General features: G+C 50.6%; 1 protein-coding gene across 17 annotated transcripts in view; it reads left to right on the top strand.

Annotated features, from left to right (window-relative positions):
* The first annotated feature begins 2,423 nt into the window (after positions 1-2,423).
* NCOR2 (nuclear receptor corepressor 2) overlaps positions 2,424-9,485 on the top strand; it is a 226,165-nt gene continuing 219,103 nt past the window's right edge. For 14 of the 17 annotated variants that reach the window (XM_030460408.1, XM_030460405.1, XM_030460397.1 and 11 more), the window contains exon 1: positions 2,424-2,603. The gene's annotated coding sequence lies outside the window, so the exon portion shown is untranslated. The remainder of the gene's footprint in view (positions 2,604-9,485) is intronic. The other 3 variants (XM_030460406.1, XM_030460409.1, XM_030460404.1) reach the window with 1 other exon arrangement.

Below are 9,485 nucleotides of genomic sequence, written 5' to 3'. Positions count from 1 at the left end.
CAGCTGCAGCATCCCGTGCCAGCTCTGCCTCTGCTCCATGTGATGCTCGAGGTCAACTCGCTGCAGTCTTTGCTTTCATGAAGCCACAGCTCATCCCAGCCTTGGGATGCTGCCACGATCTCATCTGTGATTTAAGTGTAACAAGAAGCTTCCAGCTTCCACGATCACAGGGAGAAAGCTTGGAAACATGAAGCCTCGAGGCTCTGAAAGCCAGAACCCCGCTGCACAGAGTGCACCATTGCTGTCTCTTGGTTGCAAGGCCAGAATTTTAAAGCCAAGCTCATTGTACTTGCTTTGAGACAGGGAAAGTGTTTGCTTTCCCAGGATCAGCAGCACTGTACAAACATACCCAGCCTCTTGCATTAAGGGAAGTCACACGCTCCTCATTAGGAGGTCATTAGGATGGGGATGATGATGGCAGGGTCTGGGCTGGAGGGCTTCACCTCTTGGTCTTAACCTACACTTGAAGTCACTTAGCCCTGTATCATTGGGGCAACCATTATTTTGGTGTATTATTGGGTAATTTATGTATTACTTTGGGTATTTGGGGATTACCGGGTACAGTGATTTTGCATTATATTTTCTAAACACCATTGGGATGGTGTTTAGGTGTTCAGGCTGCCAGAAAGTGCAGAAAAGCAAAATGAAATAATTCCCTCTCCTGTAAGAGCAATGCCACAGTGAAAAGCCCAGATTCACACCGTGATACAAACCCAGTGATTCCCTTTGGGATTGTGGCCTTCTAGAGTGTAACAGCATGGGCAAAAAAATCCATTTGTTCTGTGGCAGGATATTCAGTGCTGTTGGAAAGGATGTTCAACCCTAAGGGTTTGTTTTTTTTTTTTTAAATACATTTGATTATAATGTTGTTCTAAGGTCACAGGAATCTAAAAGCCTGGCTCTTGGCTCCTGTAAAATTAATGTCTTGAGTCTTTTTGCCATGGTACAGGACCTGTCTTCCATTCATCAAATGAAACGTCACAGCTTAAAAAAAAAAAAAGGCTCAAGAAATGCTGCGTGGCTGGAGCAAGGACATCTGGCAATGCAACATGAATAAACTTGGTCCTTTATCTTTCAAGATAACCTCAGCTTCAGAGAGAAGGTTTGATCTGTTGCTTTGCTTCATAAAATGCTCAGCCTGTGAGATGAACACTTACAAACAGGGACTTGACCAGCAAGGAAGGTGCTGCCCAAAATCACTGGGCATCTGTGGGGGGCAACATTCCTACTTTTCCTGGCACATTGGGCTGCTTTGAGGCAATTTGATTTATGCTCCTGATGTTTATGCTCACGTTTCGGGTTGGGTCACTTCAGGAGGTGCAGCCTGGGCCTGGGGAAGTCCCTCTGCCCCACAGCTGTATCGGGGCATGGAATGTCCTGAGCCTTGCTGTCCTGCTCCCCAGGAAACTGCCACTTGGGGAGGTGCAGGAAAAAAAGAAATAACCTGTGGGGAGACAGAGTAGTGGGGAACCTGCACTTGTCTATTTCTGCCCAGGAGGAGAGGGAAGGGAGACATGGAGGTTTGCAATACTTTTTTTTCAAGCTTTTGGGGTCAGTGCCCCATAAGACCATACCTTGAGCATCGTGTACAGTCTTGGGCCCCTCACTACCAGAAGGACATTGAGGTGCTGGAGTGAGTCCCAAGAAGAGCAACAAAGCTGGTGAAGGGTCTTGAGAGCAAGTCTTATGATCTGAGGAAACGGGGGTTGTTTATTTAGTATGGAGAAAAGGAGGATGAGGGGTGACCTTGTTCTCTACAACAACCTCCAAGGAGGCTGGAGTGATTGAGAGTCAGGCTCTTCTCCCAGGTAACAACTGATGGGATGAGAAAAAATGGCTTTAAGTTGCTCCAAGGGAGGTTTAGATGGAATATTAGAAGAAACTCCTTCGTTGAAAGGGTTATCATGGAATGATTTGGGCGTTGGAAGGGACCTTAATGCAGCCCCACACCCCTGCCATGGGCACCTCCAGGTTGTTCCAAGCCCCACCCAACCTGCTCTTGAACACCTCCAGGGAGGGTGCAGCCACAGCTTCCCTGCGTCTCACACTCTCACAGTGACGAACTCCACTCTCAACCTCCCGTCTCACACTTTAAACCCTTTACCCCCCACTCGCATCCTCAGCTCTGCGGGCCGGGGGTGTTCAGGGGCCTACGGGCGGGAGGGTGCGGCCCCTTTAAGGCGCGCGGGCGACCCGGCCCCGCCCCGCCCCTCCCGCCCGCCGGGGCGGCTGTGAGGCGGCCTGAGGGACCCAGTGCCGCCTCCCGCCGCGCTGAGCAGGGCAGGGCAGGAGCGGCTGGCGGAGGGGCGGCCCCCGCCGGGAAACAGACGGGGATTTATTAATTTTTTTTTTTTTAATTTATTTTATATTTTTTCTTTTTTTTTCTTTTTTTTTTTTTTTTTTTGCGAGAGAGAGAGGTGTGTGGGGGAAAGAGAGTAAACACCCCCCTTCCTCCCCTCCCTGCTCCTCATCCATGGCTTTGGATTTATAAACACGGCGCAGATAGCGGGGCCGGGCCCCCGCCGCTGAGCGCTGCCCCGCCGGCAGCTGAGGCGGGAGGAGCAGCAGCGAGGATGGGGAGCGGCGGCTGCCGGCGGGATTAGGTAAGGCCGGGGGGCTGGAGGGGGGGGGTTGGGGGTGTGCTCGGAGCCGGCCCGGGGGTTGTGGGGACCCCCCCGCTGTCAGGAGCCCACCCGGAGCGGGGAGCGGGCCGGGCTTGGGGGTCCGTTCCCCGGCAGGTCGGGGTGCAGGCGCCGCTGTTACGTAAAAATGAAAAATGTGCGGCGGGAGCTGCTGGCTGGGGGCGAAACTTTCTTCTTTTCTTTTTTTTTTTTTTTTCTTTCTTTTTTTTTTGACACTGAGGGGAGTAAAGCGCTGCCCGTGGAGCTGCGGGGCTCAGGGGGAGCCCCGCACTTTGCAAACTAAGCAGGGATCCCACCGTCTGTGGGGTGGGGGCACCCCAAGGGCCTTTACTCACCCTGTTTTTCTTTTTTTTCCTGTTCTTTCAACTCTGCTTTATTTTTCGGCTTTTTTGCCCCATATACACATCTGAACCCGGTGGTTTCACGCTGACACAACAACCCGGGGCAATTACTCTGCTTCCAAGGCGTTGTTCAGCGCCGGGTGGGTGACCCAGCACTGTCCGAGGCTCCCTCCGGTGCCCCAGAAATGTGACATTTGTGTGCTGGGGACAGTTCTGGGTTCCGGGGTCCTGGGCACGGCCGTCGGTCAGAGCTCCAGCTCTGTGTGCTCTCCGGTCTGGCGTTCAGTGTCTGCTGTGTAAATATTGATGGTGGGTAAACAGGGCCGGTGTCTGCAGGCAACAAGTGTACGTTTCTCTAAATCCCAGCTGCAGCCTCCGGAGTGATTGCTTTTTGCCGTCGGTTCTGATTTATTTCCTCTTCTCCCTCGGCCCTTCCTCCTGCTCCCTCTGCCCTGACAATGCGCAAAGAGCAGGGCTGCAGTGGGTGCAGGCAGCTGCCTGCCATGTGGGCTGCTGCCAAAGCCATTGAAGCAGCAAAACCTTCACGGCTGTGGCCCTCCTGGGGCTCGCCCTGCCTGGGGCCAGGGGTTGTGTTGACCCAATAAACCCATTCCTGCTTCGCACCGCTTTGAACCCCGCGGATCTCCCTGTCTGCCATGCCTGCAGGCGCTTCTGCCTGTGCCGGAGGCTTGGGTCTGCTCCGTGAACTTTGTGTTTTGGGTCAGCTGAAGAATTTGCCCGGGAGGATGGTGTTGCTCGAGGTGATCTGTGCAATGGGTATTTCCTAACGCTGCCCTTTCGGTTCACAGGCGTTTTAGGGTTTGAACTCTTTCCTTCGGCCTCGCACTCAGTATTCGCATGAAGCAAAGGTTGGCCCTCTGAATGCCTCAACACGGCACGGGTTTTGCTGAATCTGGTATTTTTAATCTGACTTTGGTGGATGTGATGTTGTTCTGCTGGCATTCCTTGGCCACGTGGGGTGAGAGTGTTTCCACTTAGCACAGGGTTTTTATCAGCAAGGTTAAGTTTTAGTTTGCCTTGTGCTTTACAGGTAAAGGTTTGGTAAAACTATTAATTAAGGGAAGGAATGTGATTTGGGACAACTGGGTCAATATTTCCATCTCTCCTGAAAGGGGTGACAAAACTCCTGGAGGGCTGTAGTGATGCCATGCTTGCCTGGATGACTTTAGTGAAGTTGTACTTAATTCTCTAAGTCTCACTGCTCACTCGTTTGGTGACTTAGGGACCCCTCTCAGTTTGGTGACTTAGGGACCCAGCTCAGTTTGGTGACTTAGGGACCCAGCTCAGCCTCCTCTCTGCCGGGCTGCCCGAGCTCAGCTCGCAAAATGTTTTGAGGCAGAGCCCTAAGATGCTATGGGAGGGAAGTTCTATGTGTACCAATATTTTATAATTTCAGTTGAGTAAGTTTCAGTAGGGGAGAGTCTCTTGCAAAACATGTTTGGTTTATTGAAAGCAAATGCACTCCAACCCCAGTTTGTTGTTGCCAAAAGGGAAAAAGTAGAAGCTATTTTTGGTGCAAGAGAGGAGATGGGGCATGCACATGTCTGGGGCAGGAAAACACTGGTACTTTGTTCTTCTGGCTTAATGTGGGTGGTGGTTTCTGTTATTTAGCTGTGTGTTTCTGCCAAGTTGCAAAACATACCTGGTTCTGAAAACCCTATGGAGGTTTGGGCCGGCTCTGTGGAGCTGGTACCGGGCCTGTATGGGAACACCTCCCACGCTGGCATCTCCAGCGCTGCAGAAGTGGGTGGATGTTTCTGGCTTCTCACCTTTGAGGGCCAGGGAGGTGAGTGGCATTTTTTCATGACAGGATCTGAACTGAAACCATAAACTTGTTTCACGCAAGCCACCAAACAGCTGCTGCTTGGCAGTACCTTTCACTTGCTAATGGCTGGGGTTGGATTGGAACCAAGTTGCCTCGAGTGAAGGTTGTACCAGTCCCTGGAGCCATCCTGAGCTACATTCAAAGCAGGTTTGGTTCAGACTGTGTTCACATCTTCTAATTAGGAGATCCAATAGGGTAAAGGCAATTCTGTTTTGATTGGTGGTGGAGGTGTGCACACAGCTGTGCTGATGACTCTGTGTATTGAGAGCTCCCCATCTCATCTCTATGGCAGCTTTGGTCAAAGGAGTCATAGGGATGTCTTCATCTTTCCTGACATGGCTGCAAATTTTTTGCCTCCCTGATGGCTCCTGGATTTCCTCCCACTGCTGGCTCTGGCTTTTAACAGCCACTGATGAAATACAGTCCTGCTTGTGGTCAGGTCATTCTGGGAGAAACCTGCTTGAAATCAACCATTATTTACATGTTTGAAGTAGTGTCATTTTCACAGCTCTTTGGGGAGGATGAAATTTATGATCTCACGAGTTTCTAGATGAATAGGTGTGGGAAACGAGGATTAAATTTGTTAAATTTTCAGAAGTGGATTTTGGGTGGCTGATTCAGCAGTTGGAAAGGGGCATGGGTTTAAGAGAGCCCATGGTTGGAGTGCAGTACTGCCCATGATCCAGTGCCTCATTCTGACCAGATTGCTGGACATTTCTGAAAATTGAGTTCAGAGAGGTTACATGAAGTTCAGTGTGTCAGAGCAAGTCTGCTGGAGAGCTGGTGAAGAGGAGTCTTTTGCTCTTCAGTGCTTTGCCCATTCAGGCTCATGGCTCCTACTGGCAAAGTACTGGTTCCCTACTGGGTTTTGGGCCTGTGAACACAGATCCCCCAAAAGCACACCATGGTCTAGATCAGAGGTTCTTGAGGGTAGAAATCCAGGGTGATGTCTGCTTAAAAAAGCTCTTATCTTTGTGCAGCTGCATTTGTGTGAACAGTGGCTTGCTTTAGTCTTCACTGAGACATTCAGCAGAGGGCAGGGTCAGCTCTAATGGAGTTAGAAATGAGGTACAGCAGCACCCAGTCGTGTCTGTGATTAGTAACTGAGGCTTTTACAGCTGCTTAAGGATTTGGGCATCATGAGGTCATGGTTTCTCATCTGGGATACTGTGGTGTAGGCTCTTTGAAGGGCCCTTGCTGTGTCTTGACATAGGAAAGTGATGGAGAATTGCTGTTTTTGGCTGGAGTTGTGCTGGCACACAGGTGTCAGGGTCTCCAATTTGCCCTGTAATGTCAAAGAGGGAGAACTTTCCATTGCAGCAGAAAATGGAAATGTGTATTATATAATGAGCATGGCTAGAGCAGAGATGCTTTCCTAAAAAAAAGGGTTGAAGAGGGAGCTGGAGCTCCAGAACAAAGGGCATTAAAATGACTGTAACAGCCTGGTCAAAGTGCAGGAGGGATCTGGTTGGAAGGGGAGGAGGACAGAAGAGCAGAAGGAAATGAGTGATGGCAGTTTTGGGAAGTGAACCCTGACCAGTGCACGAGGCAGCAGCAGCACTGTACTGGGAACTGAGAAATCTGGATTGCACCCCAAATCCTGCTGCCCACCCCACTTGTCACTTCCGTTCTCAAGGCCACCAGTTCTCCCTCTCTGCCAACAGAAGGTGAGGAGAGTACCCAAGGAGATGTCCAGAGAGGAGCCCTTCCTGCAGGGGAGTGCTGGCACTGAGGAAGAGCAGTCAAGAGAGACCTGGATGGCCATGGCTGTGATTGCTGCCATGGTGCTAGGGCTGGAGGAGAGGACATAGGGGGAGGAAACAGGAGAGCAGAGCAATCAGCAGGGTTATGCTGTGTGCCTGCTGGGTGGCACAGAGGATGTTGATAATGGTTAGTGCTCTCAGGCACTTTATAGCTGTGGAGCACTGAGCAAACATTAACGAATGTAAAGGATAGCAGCTTTGTCTGGTTACAGGGAAGGGGAGTTAACTCCAAATTAACTTTATGATCCGTGAAACTGAAGGTTATTTAAAAAAATAATAACATAAATGGAAATGCTCAAGTTTTCCAGAGTCGCTGAGTGCGCTGCTTGTTGTTTAATGCCTTCCATTTTTTCACTCCCAGCCTGTGTTTTTGGCTCAGGAACAAATTACAAGCAGTATCAGCTTACGCTTGGATTTGAACCCACATTACTCTTAGTCAGCTGAAATATTTCCCATTATCGCCGCTCCCATAATGTTTATTTTAGACCGGGTAGCATCACAGCTTTTCTGCTGGCTGGAAGGAAGAAGCCAGTCTGTGGAACACCCCAATACCTTGGAAAGAAATGATCCCGAAGGTGGTTTGCTGAAGTACAGCTTCATTTCCCACCGGGAGCTCTCTGCAAGGCTGCATCCCGGAACAGTTTGCAGCGTTAAAAACCCAGGAGGCGGCAGATGGATAAATTGCTGACAGATTTAAAATCGTATGACAAACAGAAAGTGTTCAGATGGGAGGCCAAGGCAGGAGGAAGGTTGGAGGGGGAGGTGGAGGCAGAAAGGTCGAGTAAGTTCCTCAGGGTGGGAGGAGGTGTGCAGGCAAAGGCAGACTCCAGCGGGCTCATCCTACAAGGAGAAGGGAAGGTCTTCAAGAGGAGGGATGGGGAGAGGAGCCTGTTCCCATCAGAGATTCCATCAAAGGACAGGGAGCTCTTGTCCTGTGCCAGTGATGGAAGGAGGAGGAAGGTGAGGCTGCCCTGGGAGGAGACAATGTGGTGTGGCCCAAATGGTTTCCTCCTGTGGGAAGTGATACCAAGGAAAGTGCCAGGGCCCAGGGAGGGTGCGGGTGTTGTCTCTGGGAGCTGCAGCCCCAGCTCTGGCTCTCCCGGTGCTGCGTGTGTCCAGGGAGGGAGAGCCGGCAGGATTTCCTCTCTGCAGCTCTGGCTCCCGGGTTAATAACTAACCAAGCAGCCTAGGTTTATCCTTTCATTGTGGAAGAGAATTATTTACATAATACCACTCCGGGTAATCTTTATTTAGCATTGTTTCCCTGGTGTAACACCGGCCCGAGTGGCGGGTGCCCAGAAATGAAGTTTTGGCCCAAATAGGTGGGAAGTTAACTCTTACTGCCCCAGTTCTGCTTCACCCTGCCCGTGCAGGGACAGGAACTGGCTGTAAATTGAAGAAATACTCCTGTGGCTTGGCCATCTGTTGTGTAGGGTTTGTTTTGGATTTGGTTTGGTTTTTTTTTTTGACCTTTAGATCTTCTAAACTCTGTTTTCTGCAGGCTCTGTGCTGGTACCTGAATGCTTCTCACCAGCTTCCTAAGCACCAGAGTTGAGGTTTGTCTTGTGCAGGTTAGGGCAAGAGGGTGGTTTGTGTTGTGCTCTTCTGTGTCTCTACGGTGAAGACGGCAGAAGAAAAGGTATGTGTCAGGCTGTGGGTGGAGGATGACAGGATTTGGGAAGGTTCCTGATGTGGATCATCCCATTGTCTGTGATCAGTCCCTGAGGACTTGCTGTCTCCCAGGTGGGCAGGTTTTGTCCTCCACAGGCAGTGTGTAATTGCAAGGTTTTGGAGGCTTAGGTGGTTGTGTACAGAGCTGGGGCCTGATTATTGTGGCATGCCAAGGTGAGAGACTGAACCTGGGCTTGAGTTTCCCTGGGATGCAATGGGAGAGAGAACCAGTGAGTAGGATGGCAGGCAAAGCTGAGCTTTCTGAAAAACCTGCCCATGCCTCCAGCTGTGCAGAGCTGGTTGGAGAGGGTGGAGGGGTTGTCTTTATTCTGTGGGACCTGTGGGTTTCTAACAAGCTATGGCAAACAATGGAAAGCTGGCTTTCAGCTGAAAATATTTTAAAGCCTTATGAAATGACTCCAACAGCTATGTTTTGATAGGACCAGGTCTCAGCTGAGTGGTACTTGATCACTTTGTATGTATTTAGCTTGGTCTTTGGCCTCTGCAGAGTTCTGGAGCACAGGGCACCCAGCACTGCCCGGGTTCCCGTGTGGTTCCAGGGTGGCATGACCTGTGAAAAAGCACTTTGCAGCTCCCTGTAGATGTTTACAGCTGAGGCTGCCTCATCTCCTTGGCCTGGTGTTGCAAAGAGCAGGTTTTGCAAAGGCTGTGAGTCCCCAGTGATTTCCACTGGATTACCCAGGGGTACAAGCACAATCCAGGCTGGATGCTGGCATGGAAGGGCCTCTCCTGTTAACCTTGTTGGAGGGAGATGCAGACCTTGTGTCAGCTTTCTGCTGGTGGTGTGGATGATACCTGATCAAGCCTGAAACTTGCTGGAACAAAGAGTGCTTGTTGACACCCTCCTTCAGCCAGTCACACCTGGCAGGGTGAGTCTGCATTGGATCAGTGCTGAGAGGTGTGACTGCAGCTTTCCCAGCCCACTGCTTGAAGCCCTAAAGCTTCATCTTCTGATTCCTTGAGCCCTTGCTGTTACCATCATGGGATTCATGATGTGCTAGGGAGATGTTTGGGGGTGTAACACTGGTGGTTGGTATCAGCTGTGTGCTTGGGAAGCTTCTCCGGTCTCTTGCCTAGGGGGTGTTCTGCCTGCATCAGGACCTTAAATAACTCTGTCCCATCTTCTCCTGCCCAAGAGTTTTTCTCTTTGGCAAAGCAATGACGCTTCCCTGTTGGAAAGAATTCCTTGATCAAGTACTTG

Source organism: Calypte anna, chromosome 15 (genome assembly GCF_003957555.1).
Source record: "Calypte anna isolate BGI_N300 chromosome 15, bCalAnn1_v1.p, whole genome shotgun sequence".
Taxonomy (NCBI): Eukaryota; Metazoa; Chordata; class Aves; order Apodiformes; family Trochilidae; genus Calypte; species Calypte anna.
This window is presented reverse-complemented; position numbering and strand designations above follow the sequence as displayed.